The following is a 21,193-nucleotide window of genomic DNA, read 5'->3' as shown; positions in this document are numbered from 1 at the left end:
AAGTAGTTGAATCGGTTCATGATTTGGTGGCGATTGCTTCACTCTTATGAGGAAAAAAAAATTTTTTGAATTTTTTTCTTTGCTATCCAGCCCCAGTGGCCTAATGGATAAGGCGCTGGCCTCCTAAGCCAGGGATTGTGGGTTCGAGTCCCATCTGGGGTGCTTGTGGATTTCCCTTTCCAACAGCATCTCATGGAATGTTGTTGGTGCAGGTGAAAACTGTTCTACTGGACGATTGTCTTGTTTTCTCGTGACTTAGTTCTTGCAAACCTCTGCCATTTAGAGCGATCCTTTCTATGTACTGAGAGAAGTGTTAACAGGCAACAGTATCGACTTTGTGTGGAGGAAAAGCCTAGCATCTTAATTGTTTTCATCTTCATTAATGCCACGAATACCACAGAGTATATTTTCTAAGATATGGATATGCTTTCAACCACACAATGTTTGCAAATCTCAAAATATAAAAGAATAAGTGAAAAAAGTGAACCATTTTTGGAACATTTTTGACAATGGTTTTCCATGTCATGTTTTTTATTAAAAAACAAAATGAGTAATTTTTCAATTTTCACCCTGGCCACTGAAGCTATTTTGGACTCGTACATCCTGTCGTTCTCGAGCAGTTTCACCTTAATGTCAGAGGTAGGGTTACAAAGACTGACAACACCTCTGTACGCAGCTGTTAACACAGGATCTAGGAATCACAAAAGGTGATGTCACAGATGACCCTTTTGCCCCTGAATTCAGAAGAATTTTGGCAAACCCTCATTAGATGCTTCAATGCAAACTATAGCGTCAACGTGTGTTCATTGCAGCAAATGTACGAGCGCATTTCCTGAAAAAATCCCAGGATGTTTGAGTCTAAAAAGACCCAGCGCACAAATTTCTCATTTTTAAGAAAGATTGCGATATGGTAGAATACATATTGTCAAACATTATTATAACCCCCCGCCCAAACCTGTTGTAAGCAATAGTTAATTTCCTGAAGAACAATCCCCTTTCAAATGTCTCTTTTTTTGGAGAATTTATCCTTTCCATCCGTACCCGCATGGCTCCAGTGGAGCAATCGGTCAGCGTGCGGTACTTATAAAGCAATAACTGTTGAGCAATGCTGAGGTTGTGAGTTCGAGCCTCACCTGGAGCATTCTTTTCTTGTCTTTCTTTAGTATTTTTGACTACTGAAGTAGTTGAATCGGTTCATCATTTGGTGGCGATTGCTTCACTCTTATGAGGAAAAAAAATTTTTTTGATTTTTTACCTTTGCTAGCCAGCCCCAGTGGCCTAATGGATAAGGCACTGGCCTCCTAAGCCAGGGATTGTGGGTTCGAGTGCCATCTGGGGTGCTTGTGGATTTCCCTTTCCAACAGCATCTCATGGAATGTTGATGGTGCAGGTGAAAACTGTTTTACTGGACGATTGTCTTGTTTTCTCGTGACTTAGTTCTTGCAAACCTCTGCCATTTAGAGCGATCCTTTTTATGTACTGAGAGAAGTGTTAACACGCAACAGTATCGACTTTGTGTGGCGGAAAAGCCTAGCATCTTAATTGTTTTCATCTTCATTAATGCCCCGAATACCACAGAGTATATTTTCTAAGATATGGATATGCTTTCAACCATACAATGTTTGCAAATCTCAAAATATAAAAGAATAAGTGAAAAAAGTGAACCATTTTTGGAACATTTTTGACAATGGTTTTCCATATCATGTTCTTTATTAAAAAACAAAATGAGTAATCTTTCAATTTTCACCCTGGCCACTGGAGCTATTTTGGACTCGTACATCCTGTCGTTCTCGAGCAGTTTCACCTTAATGTCAGAGGTAGGGTTACAAAGACTGACAACACCTCTGTACGCAGCTGTTAACACAGGATCTAGGAATCACAAAAGGTGATGTCACAGATGACCCTTTTGCCCCTGAATTCAGAAGAATTTTGGCAAACCCTCATTAGATGCTTCAATGCAAACTATAGCGTCAACGTGTGTTCATTGCACCAAATGTTCGAGCGCATTTCCTGAAAAAATCCCAGGATGTTTGAGTCTAAAAAGACCCAGCGCACAAATTTCTCATTTTTAAGAAAGATTGCGATATGGTAGAATACATATTGTCAAACATTATTATAACCCCCCGCCCAAACCTGTTGTAAACAATAGTTAATTTCCTGAATAACAATCCCCTTTCAAATGTCTCTTTTTTTTGGAGAATTTATCCTTTCCATCCGTACCCGCATGGCTCCAGTGGCCCAATCGGACAGCGCACGGTACTTATAAAGCAGTAACTGTTGAGCAATGCCGAGGTTGTGAGTTCGACCCTCACCTGGAGCATTCTTTTCTTGTCTTTCTTTAGTATTTTTGACTACTGAAGTAGTTGAATCGGTTCATGATTTGGTGGCGATTGCTTCACTCTTATGAGGAAAAAAAATTTTTTTGATTTTTTAACTTTGCTATCCAGCCCCAGTGGCCTAATGGATCAGGCACTGGCCTCCTAAGCCAGGGATTGTGGGTTCGAGTCCCATTTGGGGTGCTTGTGGATTTCCCTTTCCAACAGCATCTCATGGAATGTTGATGGTGCAGGTGAAAACTGTTTTACTGGACGATTGTCTTGTTTTCTCGTGACTTAGTTCTTGCAAACCTCTGCCATTTAGAGCGATCCTTTCTATGTACTGAGAGAAGTGTTAACACGCAACAGTATCGACTTTGTGTGGCGGAAAAGCCTAGCATCTTAATTGTTTTCATCTTCATTAATGCCCCGAATACCACAGAGTATATTTTCTAAGATATGGATTTGCTTTCAACCACACAATGTTTGCAAATCTCAAAATATAAAAGAATAAGTGAAAAAAGTGTACCATTTTTGGAACATTTTTGACAATGGTTTTCCATATCATGTTCTTTATTAAAAAACAAAATGAGTAATCTTTCAATTTTCACCCTGGCCACTGGAGCTATTTTGGACTCGTACATCCTGTCGTTCTCGAGCAGTTTCACCTTAATGTCAGAGGTAGGGTTACAAAGACTGACAACACCTCTGTATGGAGCTGTTAACACAGGATCTAGAAATCACAAAAGGTGATGTCACAGATGACCCTTTTGCCCCTGAATTCAGAAGAATTTTGGCAAACCCTCATTAGATGCTTCAATGCAAACTATAGCGTCAACGTGTGTTCATTGCAGCAAATGTACGAGCGCATTTCCTGAAAAAATCCCAGGATGTTTGAGTCTAAAAAGACCCAGCGCACAAATTTCTCATTTTTAAAAAAGATTGCGATATGGTAGAATACATATTGTCAAACATTATTATAACCCCCCGCCCAAAACTGTTGTAAGCAATAGTTAATTTCCTGAAGAACAATCCCCTTTCAAATGTCTCTTTTTTTTTGGAGAATTTATCCTTTCCATTCATACCCATATGGCTCCAGTGGCGCAATCGGTCAGAGCGCGGTACTTATAAAGCAGTATCTGTTGCGCAATGCCGAGGTTGTGAGTTCGACCCTCACCTGGAGCTTTCTTTTATTGTCTTTCTTTAGTATTTTTTACTACTGAAGTAGTTGAATCGGTTCATGATTTGGTGGCGATTGCTTCACTCTTATGAGGAAAAATAATTTTTTTGATTTTTTACCTTTGCTATCCAGCCCCAGTGGCCTAATGGATAAGGCACTGGCCTCCTAAGCCAGGGATTGTGGTTTCGAGTCCCATCTGGGGTGCTTGTGGATTTCCCTTTCCAACAGCATCTCATGGAATGTTAATGGTGCAGGTGAAAACTGTTCTACTGGACGATTGTCTTGTATTCTCGTGACTTAGTTCTTGCAAACCTCTGCCATTTAGAGCGATCCTTTCTATGTACTGAGAGAAGTGTTAACACGCAACAGTATCGACTTTGTGTGGCGGAAAAGCCTAGCATCTTAATTGTTTTCATCTTCATTAATGCCCCGAATACCACAGAGTATATTTTCTAAGATATGGATAATGGATATGCTTTCAACCACACAATGTTTGCAAATCTCAAAATATAAAAGAATAAGTGAAAAAAGTGAACCATTTTTGGAACATTTTTGACAATGGTTTTCCATATCATGTTCTTTATTAAAAAACAAAATGAGTAATCTTTCAATTTTCACCCTGGCCACTGGAGCTATTTTGGACTCGTACATCCTGTCGTTCTCGAGCAGTTTCACCTTAATGTCAGAGGTAGGGTTACAAAGACTGACAACACCTCTGTACGCAGCTGTTAACACAGGATCTAGGAATCAAAAGAGGTGATGTCACAGATGACCCTTTTGCCCCTGAATTCAGAAGAATTTTGGCAAACCCTCATTAGATGCTTCAATGCAAACTATAGCGTCAACGTGTGTTCATTGCAGCAAATGTACGAGCGCATTTCCTGAAAAAATCCCAGGATGTTTGAGTCTAAAAAGACCCAGCGCACAAATTTCTCATTTTTAAGAAAGATTGCGATATGGTAGAATACATATTGTCAAACATTATTATAACCCCCCGCCCAAACCTGTTGTAAGCAATAGTTAATTTCCTCAAGAACAATCCCCTTTCAAATGTCTCTTTTTTTTGGAGAATTTATCCTTTCCATCTGTACACGCTTGGCTCCAGTGGCGCAATTGGTCAGCGCGCGGTACTTATAAAGCAGTATCTGTTGAGCAATGCCGAGGTTGTGAGTTCGACCCTCACCTGGAGCATTCTTTTCTTGTCTTTCTTTAGTATTTTTGACTACTGAAGTAGTTGAATCGGTTCATGATTTGGTGGCGATTGCTTCACTCTTATGAGGAAAAAAAAATTTTTTGAATTTTTTTCTTTGCTATCCAGCCCCAGTGGCCTAATGGATAAGGCGCTGGCCTCCTAAGCCAGGGATTGTGGGTTCGAGTCCCATCTGGGGTGCTTGTGGATTTCCCTTTCCAACAGCATCTCATGGAATGTTGTTGGTGCAGGTGAAAACTGTTCTACTGGACGATTGTCTTGTTTTCTCGTGACTTAGTTCTTGCAAACCTCTGCCATTTAGAGCGATCCTTTCTATGTACTGAGAGAAGTGTTAACACGCAACAGTATCGACTTTGTGTGGAGGAAAAGCCTAGCATCTTAATTGTTTTCATCTTCATTAATGCCACGAATACCACAGAGTATATTTTCTAAGATATGGATATGCTTTCAACCACACAATGTTTGCAAATCTCAAAATATAAAAGAATAAGTGAAAAAAGTGAACCATTTTTGGAACATTTTTGACAATGGTTTTCCATGTCATGTTCTTTATTAAAAAACAAAATGAGTAATTTTTCAATTTTCACCCTGGCCACTGGAGCTATTTTGGACTCGTACATCCTGTCGTTCTCAAGCAGTTTCACCTTAATGTCAGAGGTAGGGTTACAAAGACTGACAACACCTCTGTACGCAGCTGTTAACACAGGATCTAAGAATCACAAAAGGTGATGTCACAGATGACCCTTTTGCCCCTGAATTCAGAAGAATTTTGGCAAACCCTCATTAGATGCTTCAATGCAAACTATAGCGTCAACGTGTGTTCATTGCAGCAAATGTACGAGCGCATTTCCTGAAAAAATCCCAGGATGTTTGAGTCTAAAAAGACCCTGCGCACAAATTTCTCATTTTTAAGAAAGATTGCGATATGGTATAATACATATTGTCAAACATTATTATAACCCCCCGCCCAAACCTGTTGTAAGCAATAGTTAATTTCCTGAAGAACAATCCCCTTTCAAATGTCTCTTTTTTTGGAGAATTTATCCTTTCCATCCGTACCCGCATGGCTCCAGTGGAGCAATCAGTCAGCGCGCGGTACTTATAAAGCAATAACTGTTGAGCAATGCTGAGGTTGTGAGTTCGAGCCTCACCTGGAGCATTCTTTTCTTGTCTTTCTTTAGTATTTTTGACTACTGAAGTAGTTGAATCGGTTCATGATTTGGTGGCGATTGCTTCACTCTTATGAGGAAAAAAAAATTTTTTGATTTTTTACCTTTGCTAGCCAGCCCCAGTGGCCTAATGGATAAGGCACTGGCCTCCTAAGCCAGGGATTGTGGGTTCGAGTCCCATCTGGGGTGCTTGTGGATTTCCCTTTCCAACAGCATCTCATGGAATGTTGATGGTGCAGGTGAAAACTGTTTTACTGGACGATTGTCTTGTTTTCTCGTGACTTAGTTCTTGCAAACCTCTGCCATTTAGAGCGATCCTTTCTATGTACTGAGAGAAGTGTTAACACGCAACAGTATCGACTTTGTGTGGCGGAAAAGCCTAGCATCTTAATTGTTTTCATCTTCATTAATGCCCCGAATACCACAGAGTATATTTTCTAAGATATGGATATGCTTTCAACCATACAATGTTTGCAAATCTCAGAATATAAAAGAATAAGTGAAAAAAGTGAACCATTTTTGGAACATTTTTGACAATGGTTTTCCATATCATGTTCTTTATTAAAAAACAAAATGAGTAATCTTTCAATTTTCACCCTGGCCACTGGAGCTATTTTGGACTCGTACATCCTGTCGTTCTCGAGCAGTTTCACCTTAATGTCAGAGGTAGGGTTACAAAGACTGACAACACCTCTGTACGCAGCTGTTAACACAGGATCTAGGAATCACAAAAGGTGATGTCACAGATGACCCTTTTGCCCCTGAATTCAGAAGAATTTTGGCAAACCCTCATTAGATGCTTCAATGCAAACTATAGCGTCAACGTGTGTTCATTGCAGCAAATGTACGAGCGCATTTCCTGAAAAAATCCCAGGATGTTTGAGTCTAAAAAGACACAGCGCACAAATTTCTCATTTTTAAGAAAGATTGCGATATGGTAGAATACATATTGTCAAACATTATTATAACCCCCCGCCCAAACCTGTTGTAAGCAATAGTTAATTTCCTGAAGAACAATCCCCTTTCAAATGTCTCTTTTTTTGGAGAATTTATCCTTTCCATCCGTACCCGCATGGCTCCAGTGGAGCAATCGGTCAGCGCGCGGTACTTATAAAGCAATAACTGTTGAGCAATGCTGAGGTTGTGAGTTCGAGCCTCACCTGGAGCATTCTTTTCTTGTCTTTCTTTAGTATTTTTGACTACTGAAGTAGTTGAATCGGTTCATCATTTGGTGGCGATTGCTTCACTCTTATGAGGAAAAAAATTTTTTTTGATTTTTTACCTTTGCTAGCCAGCCCCAGTGGCCTAATGGATAAGGCACTGGCCTCCTAAGCCAGGGATTGTGGGTTCGAGTGCCATCTGGGGTGCTTGTGGATTTCCCTTTCCAACAGCATCTCATGGAATGTTGATGGTGCAGGTGAAAACTGTTTTACTGGACGATTGTCTTGTTTTCTCGTGACTTAGTTCTTGCAAACCTCTGCCATTTAGAGCGATCCTTTCTATGTACTGAGAGAAGTGTTAACACGCAACAGTATCGACTTTGTGTGGCGGAAAAGCCTAGCATCTTAATTGTTTTCATCTTCATTAATGCCCCGAATACCACAGAGTATATTTTCTAAGATATGGATATGCTTTCAACCATACAATGTTTGCAAATCTCAAAATATAAAAGAATAAGTGAAAAAAGTGAACCATTTTTGGAACATTTTTGACAATGGTTTTCCATATCATGTTCTTTATTAAAAAACAAAATGAGTAATCTTTCAATTTTCACCCTGGCCACTGGAGCTATTTTGGACTCGTACATCCTGTCGTTCTCGAGCAGTTTCACCTTAATGTCAGAGGTAGGGTTACAAAGACTGACAACACCTCTGTACGCAGCTGTTAACACAGGATCTAGGAATCACAAAAGGTGATGTCACAGATGACCCTTTTGCCCCTGAATTCAGAAGAATTTTGGCAAACCCTCATTAGATGCTTCAATGCAAACTATAGCGTCAACGTGTGTTCATTGCACCAAATGTTCGAGCGCATTTCCTGAAAAAATCCCAGGATGTTTGAGTCTAAAAAGACCCAGCGCACAAATTTCTCATTTTTAAGAAAGATTGCGATATGGTAGAATACATATTGTCAAACATTATTATAACCCCCCGCCCAAACCTGTTGTAAACAATAGTTAATTTCCTGAATAACAATCCCCTTTCAAATGTCTCTTTTTTTTGGAGAATTTATCCTTTCCATCCGTACCCGCATGGCTCCAGTGGCCCAATCGGTCAGCGCGCGGTACTTATAAAGCAGTAACTGTTGAGCAATGCCGAGGTTGTGAGTTCGACCCTCACCTGGAGCATTCTTTTCTTGTCTTTCTTTAGTATTTTTGACTACTGAAGTAGTTGAATCGGTTCATGATTTGGTGGCGATTGCTTCACTCTTATGAGGAAAAAAAATTTTTTTGATTTTTTACCTTTGCTATCCAGCCCCAGTGGCCTAATGGATAAGGCACTGGCCTCCTAAGCCAGGGATTGTGGGTTCGAGTCCCATCTGGGGTGCTTGTGGATTTCCCTTTCCAACAGCATCTCATGGAATGTTGATGATACAGGTGAAAACTGTTCTACTCGACGATAGTCTTGTTTTCTCGTGACTTAGTTCTTGCAAACCTCTGCCATTTAGAGCTATCCTTTCTATGTACTGAGAGAAGTGTTAACACGCAACAGTATCGACTTTGTGTGGCGGAAAAGCCTAGCATCTTAATTGTTTTCATCTTCATTAATGCCACGAATACCACAGAGTATATTTTCTAAGATATGGATATGCTTTCAACCATACAATGTTTGCAAATCTCAAAATATAAAAGAATAAGTGAAAAAAGTGAACCATTTTTGGAACATTTTTGACAATGGTTTTCCATGTCATGTTCTTTATTAAAAAACAAAATGAGTAATCTTTCAATTTTCACCCTGGCCACTGGAGCTATTTTGGACTCATACATCCTGTCGTTCTCGAGCAGTTTCACCTTAATGTCAGAGGTAGGGTTACAAAGACTGACAACACCTCTGTACGCAGCTGTTAACACAGGATCTAGGAATCAAAAGAGGTGATGTCACAGATGACCCTTTTGCCCCTGAATTCAGAAGAATTTTGGCAAACCCTCATTAGATGCTTCAATGCAAACTATAGCGTCAACGTGTGTTCATTGCAGCAAATGTACGAGCGCATTTCCTGAAAAAATCCCAGGATGTTTGAGTCTAAAAAGACCCAGCGCACAAATGTCTCATTTTTAAGAAAGATTGCGATATGGTAGAATACATATTGTCAAACATTATTATAACCCCCCGCCCAAACCTGTTGTAAGCAATAGTTAATTTCCTGAAGAACAATCCCCTTTCAAATGTCTCTTTTTTTTGGAGAATTTATCCTTTCCATCTGTACACGCTTGGCTCCAGTGGCGCAATTGGTCAGCGCGCGGTACTTATAAAGCAGTATCTGTTGAGCAATGCCGAGGTTGTGAGTTCGACCCTCACCTGGAGCATTCTTTTCTTGTCTTTCTTTAGTATTTTTGACTACTGAAGTAGTTGAATCGGTTCATGATTTGGTGGCGATTGCTTCACTCTTATGAGGAAAAAAAAATTTTTTGAATTTTTTTCTTTGCTATCCAGCCCCAGTGGCCTAATGGATAAGGCGCTGGCCTCCTAAGCCAGGGATTGTGGGTTCGAGTCCCATCTGGGGTGCTTGTGGATTTCCCTTTCCAACAGCATCTCATGGAATGTTGTTGGTGCAGGTGAAAACTGTTCTACTGGACGATTGTCTTGTTTTCTCGTGACTTAGTTCTTGCAAACCTCTGCCATTTAGAGCGATCCTTTCTATGTACTGAGAGAAGTGTTAACAGGCAACAGTATCGACTTTGTGTGGAGGAAAAGCCTAGCATCTTAATTGTTTTCATCTTCATTAATGCCACGAATACCACAGAGTATATTTTCTAAGATATGGATATGCTTTCAACCACACAATGTTTGCAAATCTCAAAATATAAAAGAATAAGTGAAAAAAGTGAACCATTTTTGGAACATTTTTGACAATGGTTTTCCATGTCATGTTTTTTATTAAAAAACAAAATGAGTAATTTTTCAATTTTCACCCTGGCCACTGGAGCTATTTTGGACTCGTACATCCTGTCGTTCTCAAGCAGTTTCACCTTAATGTCAGAGGTAGGGTTACAAAGACTGACAACACCTCTGTACGCAGCTGTTAACACAGGATCTAAGAATCACAAAAGGTGATGTCACAGATGACCCTTTTGCCCCTGAATTCAGAAGAATTTTGGCAAACCCTCATTAGATGCTTCAATGCAAACTATAGCGTCAACGTGTGTTCATTGCAGCAAATGTACGAGCGCATTTCCTGAAAAAATCCCAGGATGTTTGAGTCTAAAAAGACCCTGCGCACAAATTTCTCATTTTTAAGAAAGATTGCGATATGGTATAATACATATTGTCAAACATTATTATAACCCCCCGCCCAAACCTGTTGTAAGCAATAGTTAATTTCCTGAAGAACAATCCCCTTTCAAATGTCTCTTTTTTTGGAGAATTTATCCTTTCCATCCGTACCCGCATGGCTCCAGTGGAGCAATCGGTCAGCGCGCGGTACTTATAAAGCAATAACTGTTGAGCAATGCTGAGGTTGTGAGTTCGAGCCTCACCTGGAGCATTCTTTTCTTGTCTTTCTTTAGTATTTTTGACTACTGAAGTAGTTGAATCGGTTCATGATTTGGTGGCGATTGCTTCACTCTTATGAGGAAAAAAAAATTTTTTGATTTTTTACCTTTGCTAGCCAGCCCCAGTGGCCTAATGGATAAGGCACTGGCCTCCTAAGCCAGGGATTGTGGGTTCGAGTCCCATCTGGGGTGCTTGTGGATTTCCCTTTCCAACAGCATCTCATGGAATGTTGATGGTGCAGGTGAAAACTGTTTTACTGGACGATTGTCTTGTTTTCTCGTGACTTAGTTCTTGCAAACCTCTGCCATTTAGAGCGATCCTTTCTATGTACTGAGAGAAGTGTTAACACGCAACAGTATCGACTTTGTGTGGCGGAAAAGCCTAGCATCTTAATTGTTTTCATCTTCATTAATGCCCCGAATACCACAGAGTATATTTTCTAAGATATGGATATGCTTTCAACCATACAATGTTTGCAAATCTCAGAATATAAAAGAATAAGTGAAAAAAGTGAACCATTTTTGGAACATTTTTGACAATGGTTTTCCATATCATGTTCTTTATTAAAAAACAAAATGAGTAATCTTTCAATTTTCACCCTGGCCACTGGAGCTATTTTGGACTCGTACATCCTGTCGTTCTCGAGCAGTTTCACCTTAATGTCAGAGGTAGGGTTACAAAGACTGACAACACCTCTGTACGCAGCTGTTAACACAAGATCTAGGAATCACAAAAGGTGATGTCACAGATGACCCTTTTGCCCCTGAATTCAGAAGAATTTTGGCAAACCCTCATTAGATGCTTCAATGCAAACTATAGCGTCAACGTGTGTTCATTGCAGCAAATGTACGAGCGCATTTCCTGAAAAAATCCCAGGATGTTTGAGTCTAAAAAGACCCAGCGCACAAATTTCTCATTTTTAAGAAAGATTGCGATATGGTAGAATACATATTGTCAAACATTATTATAACCCCCCCGCCCAAACCTGTTGTAAGCAATAGTTAATTTCCTGAAGAACAATCCCCTTTCAAATGTCTCTTTTTTTGGAGAATTTATCCTTTCCATCCGTACCCGCATGGCTCCAGTGGAGCAATCGGTCAGCGCGCGGTACTTATAAAGCAATAACTGTTGAGCAATGCTGAGGTTGTGAGTTCGAGCCTCACCTGGAGCATTCTTTTCTTGTCTTTCTTTAGTATTTTTGACTACTGAAGTAGTTGAATCGGTTCATCATTTGGTGGCGATTGCTTCACTCTTATGAGGAAAAAAAATTTTTTTGATTTTTTACCTTTGCTAGCCAGCCCCAGTGGCCTAATGGATAAGGCACTGGCCTCCTAAGCCAGGGATTGTGGGTTCGAGTGCCATCTGGGGTGCTTGTGGATTTCCCTTTCCAACAGCATCTCATGGAATGTTGATGGTGCAGGTGAAAACTGTTTTACTGGACGATTGTCTTGTTTTCTCGTGACTTAGTTCTTGCAAACCTCTGCCATTTAGAGCGATCCTTTCTATGTACTGAGAGAAGTGTTAACACGCAACAGTATCGACTTTGTGTGGCGGAAAAGCCTAGCATCTTAATTGTTTTCATCTTCATTAATGCCCCGAATACCACAGAGTATATTTTCTAAGATATGGATATGCTTTCAACCATACAATGTTTGCAAATCTCAAAATATAAAAGAATAAGTGAAAAAAGTGAACCATTTTTGGAACATTTTTGACAATGGTTTTCCATATCATGTTCTTTATTAAAAAACAAAATGAGTAATCTTTCAATTTTCACCCTGGCCACTGGAGCTATTTTGGACTCGTACATCCTGTCGTTCTCGAGCAGTTTCACCTTAATGTCAGAGGTAGGGTTACAAAGACTGACAACACCTCTGTACGCAGCTGTTAACACAGGATCTAGGAATCACAAAAGGTGATGTCACAGATGACCCTTTTGCCCCTGAATTCAGAAGAATTTTGGCAAACCCTCATTAGATGCTTCAATGCAAACTATAGCGTCAACGTGTGTTCATTGCACCAAATGTTCGAGCGCATTTCCTGAAAAAATCCCAGGATGTTTGAGTCTAAAAAGACCCAGCGCACAAATTTCTCATTTTTAAGAAAGATTGCGATATGGTAGAATACATATTGTCAAACATTATTATAACCCCCCGCCCAAACCTGTTGTAAACAATAGTTAATTTCCTGAATAACAATCCCCTTTCAAATGTCTCTTTTTTTTGGAGAATTTATCCTTTCCATCCGTACCCGCATGGCTCCAGTGGCCCAATCGGTCAGCGCACGGTACTTATAAAGCAGTAACTGTTGAGCAATGCCGAGGTTGTGAGTTCGACCCTCACCTGGAGCATTCTTTTCTTGTCTTTCTTTAGTATTTTTGACTACTGAAGTAGTTGAATCGGTTCATGATTTGGTGGCGATTGCTTCACTCTTATGAGGAAAAAAAATTTTTTTGATTTTTTAACTTTGCTATCCAGCCCCAGTGGCCTAATGGATAAGGCACTGGCCTCCTAAGCCAGGGATTGTGGGTTCGAGTCCCATTTGGGGTGCTTGTGGATTTCCCTTTCCAACAGCATCTCATGGAATGTTGATGGTGCAGGTGAAAACTGTTTTACTGGACGATTGTCTTGTTTTCTCGTGACTTAGTTCTTGCAAACCTCTGCCATTTAGAGCGATCCTTTCTATGTACTGAGAGAAGTGTTAACACGCAACAGTATCGACTTTGTGTGGCGGAAAAGCCTAGCATCTTAATTGTTTTCATCTTCATTAATGCCCCGAATACCACAGAGTATATTTTCTAAGATATGGATATGCTTTCAACCACACAATGTTTGCAAATCTCAAAATATAAAAGAATAAGTGAAAAAAGTGAACCATTTTTGGAACATTTTTGACAATGGTTTTCCATATCATGTTCTTTATTAAAAAACAAAATGAGTAATCTTTCAATTTTCACCCTGGCCACTGGAGCTATTTTGGACTCGTACATCCTGTCATTTTCGAGCAGTTTCACCTTAATGTCAGAGGTAGGGTTACAAAGACTGACAACACCTCTGTACGCAGCTGTTAACACAGGATCTAAGAATCACAAAAGGTGATGTCACAGATGACCCTTTTGCCCCTGAATTCAGAAGAATTTTGGCAAACCCTCATTAGATGCTTCAATGCAAACTATAGCGTCAACGTGTGTTCATTGCAGCAAATGTACGAGCGCATTTCCTGAAAAAATCCCAGGATGTTTTGAGTCTAAAAAGACCCAGCGCACAAATTTCTCCTTTTTAAGAAAGATTGCGATATGGTAGAATACATATTGTCAAACATTATTATAACCCCCCGCCCAAACCTGTTGTAAGCAATAGTTAATTTCCTGAAGAACAATCCCCTTTCAAATGTCTCTTTTTTTTGGAGAATTTATCCTTTCCATCCGTACCAGCATGGCTCCAGTGGCGCAATCGGTCAGCGAGCGGTACTTATAAAGCAGTAACTGTTGAGCAATGCTGAGGTTGTGAGTTCGACCCTCATCTGGAACATTCTTTTCTTGTCTTTCTTTAGTATTTTTGACTACTGAAGTAGTTGAATCGGTTCATGATTTGGTGGCGATTGCTTCACTCTTATGAGGAAAAAAATTTTTTTTGATTTTTTACCTTTGCTATCCAGCCCCAGTGGCCTAATGGATAAGGCACTGGCCTCCTAAGCCAGGGATTGTGGGTTCGAGTGCTTGTGGATTTCCCTTTCCAACGGCATCTCATGGAATGTTGATTGTGCAGGTGAAAACTGTTCTACTGGACGATTGTCTTGTATTCTCGTGACTTAGTTCTTGCAAACCTCTGCCATTTAGAGCGATCCTTTCTATGTACTGAGAGAAGTGTTAACACGCAACAGTATCGACTTTGTGTGGCGGAAAAGCCTAGCATCTTAATTGTTTTCATCTTCATTAATGCCCCGAATACCACAGAGTATATTTTCTAAGATATGGATATGCTTTCAACCACACAATGTTTGCAAATCTCAAAATATAAAAGAATAAGTGAAAAAAGTGAACCATTTTTGGAACATTTTTGACAATGGTTTTCCATATCATGTTCTTTATTAAAAAACAAAATGAGTAATCTTTCAATTTTCACCCTGGCCACTGGAGCTATTTTGGACTCGTACATCCTGTCATTCTCGAGCAGTTTCACCTTAATGTCAGAGGTAGGGTTACAAAGACTGACAACACCTCTGTACGCAGCTGTTAACACAGGATCTAGGAATCACAAAAGGTGATGTCACAGATGACCCTTTTGCCCCTGAATTCAGAAGAATTTTGGCAAACCCTCATTAGATGCTTCAATGCAAACTATAGCGTCAACGTGTGTTCATTGCACCAAATGTTCGAGCGCATTTCCTGAAAAAATCCCAGGATGTTTGAGTCTAAAAAGACCCAGCGCACAAATTTCTCATTTTTAAGAAAAATTGCGATATGGTAGAATACATATTGTCAAACATTATTATAACCCCCCGCCCAAACCTGTTGTAAGCAATAGTTAATTTCCTGAAGAACAATCCCCTTTCAAATGTCTCTTTTTTTGGAGAATTTATCCTTTCCATCCGTACCCGCATGGCTCCAGTGGAGCAATCTGTCAGCGCGTGGTACTTATAAAGCAATAACTGTTGAGCACTGCTGAGGTTGTGAGTTCGAGCCTCACCTGGAGCATTCTTTTCTTGTCTTTCTTTAGTATTTTTGACTACTGAAGTAGTTGAATCGGTTCATGATTTGGTGGCGATTGCTTCACTCTTATGAGGAAAAAAAAATTTTTTGATTTTTTACCTTTGCTAGCCAGCCCCAGTGGCCTAATGGATAAGGAACTGGCCTCCTAAGCCAGGGATTGTGGGTTCGAGTGCCATCTGGGGTGCTTGTGGATTTCCCTTTCCAACAGCATCTCATGGAATGTTGATGGTGCAGGTGAAAACTGTTTTACTGGACGATTGTCTTGTTTTCTCGTGACTTAGTTCTTGCAATCCTCTGCCATTTAGAGCGATCCTTTCTATGTACTGAGAGAAGTGTTAACACGCAACAGTATCGACTTTGTGTGGCGGAAAAGCCTAGCGTCTTAATTGTTTTCATCTTCCTTAATGCCCCGAATACCACAGAGTATATTTTCTAAGATATGGATATGCTTTCAACCATACAATGTTTGCAAATCTCAAAATATAAAAGAATAAGTGAAAAAAGTGAACCATTTTTGGAACATTTTTGACAATGGTTTTCCATATCATGTTCTTTATTAAAAAACAAAATGAGTAATCTTTCAATTTTCACCCTGGCCACTGGAGCTATTTTGGACTCGTACATCCTGTCGTTCTCGAGCAGTTTCACCTTAATGTCAGAGGTAGGGTTACAAAGACTGACAACACCTCTGTACGCAGCTGTTAACACAGGATCTAGGAATCACAAAAGGTGATGTCACAGATGACCCTTTTGCCCCTGAATTCAGAAGAATTTTGGCAAACCCTCATTAGATGCTTCAATGCAAACTATAGCGTCAACGTGTGTTCATTGCACCAAATGTTCGAGCGCATTTCCTGAAAAAATCCCAGGATGTTTGAGTCTAAAAAGACCCAGCGCACAAATTTCTCATTTTTAAGAAAGATTGCGATATGGTAGAATACATATTGTCAAACATTATTATAACCCCCCGCCCAAACCTGTTGTAAGCAATAGTTAATTTCCTGAATAACAATCCCCTTTCAAATGTCTCTTTTTTTTGGAGAATTTATCCTTTCCATCTGTACCCACATGGCTCCAGTGGCGCAATCGGTCAGCGCGCGGTACTTATAAAGCAGTAACTGTTGAGCAATGCCGAGGTTGTGAATTCGACCCTCACCTGGAGCATTATTTTCTTGTCTTTCTTTAGTATTTTTGACTACTGAAGTAGTTGAATCGGTTCATGATTTGGTGGCGATTGCTTCACTCTTATGAGGAAAAAAATTTTTTTTGATTTTTTACCTTTGCTATCCAGCCCCAGTGGCCTAATGGATAATGCACTGGCCTCCTAAGCCACGGATTGTGGGTTTGAGTCCCATCTGGGGTGCTTGTGGATTTCCCTTTCCAACAGCATCTCATGGAATGTTGATGATGCAGGTGAAAACTGTTCTACTGGACGATTGTCTTGTTTTCTCGTGACTTAGTTCTTGTAAACCTCTGCCATTTAGAGTGATCCTTTCTATGTACTGAGAGAAGTGTTAACACGCAACAGTATCGACTTTGTGTGGCGGAAAAGCCTAGCATCTTAATTGTTTTCATCTTCATTAATGCCCCGAATACCACAGAGTATATTTTCTAAGATATGGATATGCTTTCAACCACACAATGTTTGCAAATCTCAAAATATAAAAGAATAAGTGAAAAAAGTGAACCATTTTTGGAACATTTTTGACAATGGTTTTCCATATCATGTTCTTTATTAAAAAACAAAATGAGTAATCTTTCAATTTTCACCCTGGCCACTGGAGCTATTTTGGACTCGTACATCCTGTCGTTCTCGAGCAGTTTCACCTTAATGTCAGAGGTAGGGTTACAAAGACTGACAACACCTCTGTATGGAGCTGTTAACACAGGATCTAGAAATCACAAAAGGTGATGTCACAGATGACCCTTTTGCCCCTGAATTCAGAAGAATTTTGGCAAACCCTCATTAGATGCTTCAATGCAAACTATAGCGTCAACGTGTGTTCATTGCAGCAAATGTACGAGCGCATTTCCTGAAAAAATCCCAGGATGTTTGAGTCTAAAAAGACCCAGCGCACAAATTTCTCATTTTTAAGAAAGATTGCGATATGGTAGAATACATATTGTCAAACATTATTATAACCCCCCGCCCAAACCTGTTGTAAGCAATAGTTAATTTCCTGAAGAACAATCCCCTTTCAAATGTCTCTTTTTTTTTGGAGAATTTATCCTTTCCGTTCATACCCGTATGGCTCCAGTGGCGCAATCGGTCAGAGCGCGGTACTTATAAAGCAGTATCTGTTGCGCAATGCTAAGGTTGTGAGTTCGACCCTCACCTGGAGCTTTCTTTAGTATTTTTTACTACTGAAGTAGTTGAATCGGTTCATGATTTGGTGGCGATTGCTTCACTCTTATGAGGAAAAATAATTTTTTTGATTTTTTACCTTTGCTATCCAGCCCCAGTGGCCTAATGGATAAGGCACTGGCCTCCTAAGCCAGGGATTGTGGTTTCGAGTCCCATCTGGGGTGCTTGTGGATTTCCCTTTCCAACAGCATCTCATGGAATGTTGATGGTGCAGGTGAAAACTGTTCTACTGGACGATTGTCTTGTATTCTCGTGACTTAGTTCTTGCAAACCTCTGCCATTTAGAGCGATCCTTTCTATGTACTGAGAGAAGTGTTAACACGCAACAGTATCGACTTTGTGTGGCGGAAAAGCCTAGCATCTTAATTGTTTTCATCTTCATTAATGCCCCGAATACCACAGAGTATATTTTCTAAGATATGGATAATGGATATGCTTTCAACCACACAATGTTTGCAAATCTCAAAATATAAAAGAATAAGTGAAAAAAGTGAACCATTTTTGGAACATTTTTGACAATGGTTTTCCATATCATGTTCTTTATTAAAAAACAAAATGAGTAATCTTTCAATTTTCACCCTGGCCACTGGAGCTATTTTGGACTCGTACATCCTGTCGTTCTCGAGCAGTTTCACCTTAATGTCAGAGGTAGGGTTACAAAGACTGACAACACCTCTGTACGCAGCTGTTAACACAGGATCTAGGAATCAAAAGAGGTGATGTCACAGATGACCCTTTTTCCCCTGAATTCAGAAGAATTTTTTCAAACCCTCATTAGATGCTTCAATGCAAACTATAGCGTCAACGTGTGTTCATTGCAGCAAATGTACGAGCGCATTTCATGAAAAAATCCCAGGATGTTTGAGTCTAAAAAGACCCAGCGCACAAATTTCTCATTTTTAAGAAAGATTGCGATATGGTAGAATACATATTGTCAAACATTATTATAACCCCCCGCCCAAACCTGTTGTAAGCAATAGTTAATTTCCTGAAGAACAATCCCCTTTCAAATGTCTCTTTTTTTTGGAGAATTTATCCTTTCCATCTGTACACGCTTGGCTCCAGTGGCGAAATTGGTCAGCGCGCGGTACTTATAAAGCAGTATCTGTTGAGCAATGCCGAGGTTGTGAGTTCGACCCTCACCTGGAGCATTCTTTTCTTGTCTTTCTTTAGTATTTTTGACTACTGAAGTAGTTGAATCGGTTCATGATTTGGTGGCGATTGCTTCACTCTTATGAGGAAAAAAAATTTTTTTGAATTTTTTTCTTTGCTATCCAGCCCCAGTGGCCTAATGGATAAGGCGCTGGCCTCCTAAGCCAGGGATTGTGGGTTCGAGTCTCATCTGGGGTGCTTGTGGATTTCCCTTTCCAACAGCATATAATGGAATGTTGATGGTGCAGGTGAAAACTGTTCTACTGGACGATTGTCTTGTTTTCTCGTGACTTAGTTCTTGCAAACCTCTGCCATTTAGAGCGATCCTTTTTATGTACTGAGAGAAGTGTTAACACGCAACAGTATCGACTTTGTGTGGCGGAAAAGCCTAGCATCTTAATTGTTTTCATCTTCATTAATGCCCCGAATACCACAGAGTATATTTTCTAAGATATGGATATGCTTTCAACCACACAATGTTTGCAAATCTCAAAATATAAAAGAATAAGTGAAAAAAGTGAACCATTTTTGGAACATTTTTGACAATGGTTTTCCATATCATGTTCTTTGTTAAAAAACAAAATGAGTAATCTTTCAATTTTCACCCTGGCCACTGGAGCTATTTTGGACTCGTACATCCTGTTGTTCTCGAGCAGTTTCACCTTAATGTCAGAGGTAGGGTTACAAAGACTGACAACACCTCTGTACGCAGCTGTTAACACAGGATCTAGGAATCACAAAAGGTGATGTCACAGATGACCCTTTTGCCCCTGAATTCAGAAGAATTTTGGCAAACCCTCATTAGATGCTTCAATGCAAACTATAGCGTCAACGTGTGTTCATTGCAGCAAATGTACGAGCGCATTTCCTGAAAAAATCCCAGGATGTTTGAGTCTAAAAAGACCCAGCGCACAAATTTCTCATTTTTAAGAAAGATTGCGATATGGTAGAATACATATTGTCAAACATTATTATAACCCCCCGCCCAAACCTGTTGTAAGCAATAGTTAATTTCCTGAAGAACAATCCCCTTTCAAATGTCTCTTTTTTTTGGAGAATTTATCCTTTCCATCTGTACCCGCATGGCTCCAGTGGTGCAATCGGTCAGCGCGCGGTACTTATAAAGCAGTAACTGTTGAGCAATGCCGAGGTTGTGAGTTCAACCCTCACCTGGAACTTTCTTGTCTTTCTTTAGTATTTTTGACTACTGAAGTAGTTGAATCGGTTCATGATTTGGTGGCGATTGCTTCACTCTTATGAGGAAAAAAAATTTTTTTGATTTTTTACCTTTGCTTTCCATCCCCAGTGGCCAAATGGATAAGGCACTGCCCTCCTCAGCCAGGGATTGTGGGTTCGAGTCCCATCTGGGGTGCTTGTGGATTTCCCTTTCCAACAGCTTCTCATGGAATGTTGATGATGCAGGTGAAAACTGTTCTACTCGACGATAGTCTTGTTTTCTCGTGACTTAGTTCTTGCAAAGCTCTGCCATTTAGAGTTATCCTTTCTATGTACTGAGAGAAGTGTTAACACGCAACAGTGTCGACTTTGTGTGGCGGAAAAGCCTAGCATCTTAATTGTTTTCATCTTCATTAATGCCACGAATACCACAGAGTATGTTTTCTAAGATATGGATATGCTTTCAACCACACATTGTTTGCAAATCTCAAAATATAAAAGAATAAGTGAAAAAAGTGAACCATTTTTGGAACATTTTTGACAATGGTTTTCCATATCATGTTCTTTATTAAAAAACAAAATGAGTAATCTTTCAATTTTCACCCTGGCCACTGGAGCTATTTTGGACTCGTACATCCTGTCGTTGTCGAGCAGTTTCACCTTAATGTCAGAGGTAGGGTTACAAAGACTGACAACACCTCTGTACGCAGCTGTTAACACAGGATCTAGGAATCATAAAAGGTGATGTCACAGATGACCCTTTTGCCCCTGAATTCAGAAGAATTTTGGCAAACCCTCATTAGATTCTTCAATGCAAACTATAGCGTCAACGTGTGTTCATTGCAGCAAATGTACGAGCGCATTTCCTGAAAAAATCCCAGGATGTTTGAGTCTAAAAAGACCCAGCGCACAAATTTCTCATTTTTAAGAAAGATTGCGATATGGTAGAATACATATTGTCAAACATTATTATAACCCCCCGCCCAAACCTGTTGTAAGCAATAGTTAATTTCCTGAAGAACAATCCCCTTTCAAATGTCTCTTTTTTTGGAGAATTTATCTTTTCCATCCGTACCTTCATGTCTCCAGTGGTGCAATCGGTCAGCGCGCGGTACTTATAATGCAGTAACTGTTGAGCAATGCTGAGGTTGTGAGTTCGACTCTCACCTGGAGCGTTCTTTTCTTGTCTTTCTTTGGTATTTT

General features: G+C 39.9%; 27 non-coding genes across 27 annotated transcripts; all 27 read left to right on the top strand.

Annotated features, from left to right (window-relative positions):
- Positions 1-89: 89 nt before the first annotated feature.
- On the top strand, positions 90-162 carry TRNAR-CCU (transfer RNA arginine (anticodon CCU)). The gene has a single exon. It is a non-coding gene; the product is annotated as a tRNA-Arg (tRNA).
- Positions 163-1,048: 886 nt separating this feature from the next.
- TRNAI-UAU (transfer RNA isoleucine (anticodon UAU)) lies at positions 1,049-1,141 on the top strand. Its single transcript is given in 2 exon segments — positions 1,049-1,086; positions 1,106-1,141. It is a non-coding gene; the product is annotated as a tRNA-Ile (tRNA).
- A 126-nt stretch (positions 1,142-1,267) lies between these two features.
- TRNAR-CCU (transfer RNA arginine (anticodon CCU)) lies at positions 1,268-1,340 on the top strand. The gene has a single exon. It is a non-coding gene; the product is annotated as a tRNA-Arg (tRNA).
- Positions 1,341-2,227: 887 nt separating this feature from the next.
- Positions 2,228-2,320, top strand: TRNAI-UAU (transfer RNA isoleucine (anticodon UAU)). Its single transcript is given in 2 exon segments — positions 2,228-2,265; positions 2,285-2,320. It is a non-coding gene; the product is annotated as a tRNA-Ile (tRNA).
- A 126-nt stretch (positions 2,321-2,446) lies between these two features.
- TRNAR-CCU (transfer RNA arginine (anticodon CCU)) lies at positions 2,447-2,519 on the top strand. Its single transcript has one exon. It is a non-coding gene; the product is annotated as a tRNA-Arg (tRNA).
- An 888-nt stretch (positions 2,520-3,407) lies between these two features.
- TRNAI-UAU (transfer RNA isoleucine (anticodon UAU)) lies at positions 3,408-3,500 on the top strand. The gene is given in 2 exon segments: positions 3,408-3,445; positions 3,465-3,500. It is a non-coding gene; the product is annotated as a tRNA-Ile (tRNA).
- A 126-nt stretch (positions 3,501-3,626) lies between these two features.
- TRNAR-CCU (transfer RNA arginine (anticodon CCU)) lies at positions 3,627-3,699 on the top strand. Its single transcript has one exon. It is a non-coding gene; the product is annotated as a tRNA-Arg (tRNA).
- An 894-nt stretch (positions 3,700-4,593) lies between these two features.
- On the top strand, positions 4,594-4,686 carry TRNAI-UAU (transfer RNA isoleucine (anticodon UAU)). The gene is given in 2 exon segments: positions 4,594-4,631; positions 4,651-4,686. It is a non-coding gene; the product is annotated as a tRNA-Ile (tRNA).
- Positions 4,687-4,812: 126 nt separating this feature from the next.
- On the top strand, positions 4,813-4,885 carry TRNAR-CCU (transfer RNA arginine (anticodon CCU)). Its single transcript has one exon. It is a non-coding gene; the product is annotated as a tRNA-Arg (tRNA).
- A 1,105-nt stretch (positions 4,886-5,990) lies between these two features.
- On the top strand, positions 5,991-6,063 carry TRNAR-CCU (transfer RNA arginine (anticodon CCU)). The gene has a single exon. It is a non-coding gene; the product is annotated as a tRNA-Arg (tRNA).
- Positions 6,064-6,949: 886 nt separating this feature from the next.
- TRNAI-UAU (transfer RNA isoleucine (anticodon UAU)) lies at positions 6,950-7,042 on the top strand. Its single transcript is given in 2 exon segments — positions 6,950-6,987; positions 7,007-7,042. It is a non-coding gene; the product is annotated as a tRNA-Ile (tRNA).
- A 126-nt stretch (positions 7,043-7,168) lies between these two features.
- Positions 7,169-7,241, top strand: TRNAR-CCU (transfer RNA arginine (anticodon CCU)). Its single transcript has one exon. It is a non-coding gene; the product is annotated as a tRNA-Arg (tRNA).
- An 887-nt stretch (positions 7,242-8,128) lies between these two features.
- TRNAI-UAU (transfer RNA isoleucine (anticodon UAU)) lies at positions 8,129-8,221 on the top strand. The gene is given in 2 exon segments: positions 8,129-8,166; positions 8,186-8,221. It is a non-coding gene; the product is annotated as a tRNA-Ile (tRNA).
- A 126-nt stretch (positions 8,222-8,347) lies between these two features.
- On the top strand, positions 8,348-8,420 carry TRNAR-CCU (transfer RNA arginine (anticodon CCU)). The gene has a single exon. It is a non-coding gene; the product is annotated as a tRNA-Arg (tRNA).
- Positions 8,421-9,307: 887 nt separating this feature from the next.
- On the top strand, positions 9,308-9,400 carry TRNAI-UAU (transfer RNA isoleucine (anticodon UAU)). Its single transcript is given in 2 exon segments — positions 9,308-9,345; positions 9,365-9,400. It is a non-coding gene; the product is annotated as a tRNA-Ile (tRNA).
- Positions 9,401-9,526: 126 nt separating this feature from the next.
- TRNAR-CCU (transfer RNA arginine (anticodon CCU)) lies at positions 9,527-9,599 on the top strand. Its single transcript has one exon. It is a non-coding gene; the product is annotated as a tRNA-Arg (tRNA).
- Positions 9,600-10,485: 886 nt separating this feature from the next.
- Positions 10,486-10,578, top strand: TRNAI-UAU (transfer RNA isoleucine (anticodon UAU)). The gene is given in 2 exon segments: positions 10,486-10,523; positions 10,543-10,578. It is a non-coding gene; the product is annotated as a tRNA-Ile (tRNA).
- A 126-nt stretch (positions 10,579-10,704) lies between these two features.
- Positions 10,705-10,777, top strand: TRNAR-CCU (transfer RNA arginine (anticodon CCU)). Its single transcript has one exon. It is a non-coding gene; the product is annotated as a tRNA-Arg (tRNA).
- Positions 10,778-11,664: 887 nt separating this feature from the next.
- On the top strand, positions 11,665-11,757 carry TRNAI-UAU (transfer RNA isoleucine (anticodon UAU)). The gene is given in 2 exon segments: positions 11,665-11,702; positions 11,722-11,757. It is a non-coding gene; the product is annotated as a tRNA-Ile (tRNA).
- A 126-nt stretch (positions 11,758-11,883) lies between these two features.
- Positions 11,884-11,956, top strand: TRNAR-CCU (transfer RNA arginine (anticodon CCU)). The gene has a single exon. It is a non-coding gene; the product is annotated as a tRNA-Arg (tRNA).
- An 887-nt stretch (positions 11,957-12,843) lies between these two features.
- TRNAI-UAU (transfer RNA isoleucine (anticodon UAU)) lies at positions 12,844-12,936 on the top strand. The gene is given in 2 exon segments: positions 12,844-12,881; positions 12,901-12,936. It is a non-coding gene; the product is annotated as a tRNA-Ile (tRNA).
- A 126-nt stretch (positions 12,937-13,062) lies between these two features.
- Positions 13,063-13,135, top strand: TRNAR-CCU (transfer RNA arginine (anticodon CCU)). The gene has a single exon. It is a non-coding gene; the product is annotated as a tRNA-Arg (tRNA).
- A 3,233-nt stretch (positions 13,136-16,368) lies between these two features.
- On the top strand, positions 16,369-16,461 carry TRNAI-UAU (transfer RNA isoleucine (anticodon UAU)). The gene is given in 2 exon segments: positions 16,369-16,406; positions 16,426-16,461. It is a non-coding gene; the product is annotated as a tRNA-Ile (tRNA).
- Positions 16,462-17,753: 1,292 nt separating this feature from the next.
- TRNAR-CCU (transfer RNA arginine (anticodon CCU)) lies at positions 17,754-17,826 on the top strand. The gene has a single exon. It is a non-coding gene; the product is annotated as a tRNA-Arg (tRNA).
- Positions 17,827-18,720: 894 nt separating this feature from the next.
- On the top strand, positions 18,721-18,813 carry TRNAI-UAU (transfer RNA isoleucine (anticodon UAU)). The gene is given in 2 exon segments: positions 18,721-18,758; positions 18,778-18,813. It is a non-coding gene; the product is annotated as a tRNA-Ile (tRNA).
- Positions 18,814-18,939: 126 nt separating this feature from the next.
- Positions 18,940-19,012, top strand: TRNAR-CCU (transfer RNA arginine (anticodon CCU)). Its single transcript has one exon. It is a non-coding gene; the product is annotated as a tRNA-Arg (tRNA).
- An 887-nt stretch (positions 19,013-19,899) lies between these two features.
- TRNAI-UAU (transfer RNA isoleucine (anticodon UAU)) lies at positions 19,900-19,992 on the top strand. The gene is given in 2 exon segments: positions 19,900-19,937; positions 19,957-19,992. It is a non-coding gene; the product is annotated as a tRNA-Ile (tRNA).
- Positions 19,993-21,193: the final 1,201 nt, after the last annotated feature.

Source organism: Dendrobates tinctorius, unplaced genomic scaffold (assembly GCF_039654945.1).
Source record: "Dendrobates tinctorius isolate UK_male_01 unplaced genomic scaffold, ASM3965494v1 ptg000272l, whole genome shotgun sequence".
NCBI classification, from domain to species: Eukaryota; Metazoa; Chordata; class Amphibia; order Anura; family Dendrobatidae; genus Dendrobates; species Dendrobates tinctorius.
Note: the sequence above shows the minus strand (reverse complement) of the source record. Positions and strands in the feature narration are given on the sequence as shown.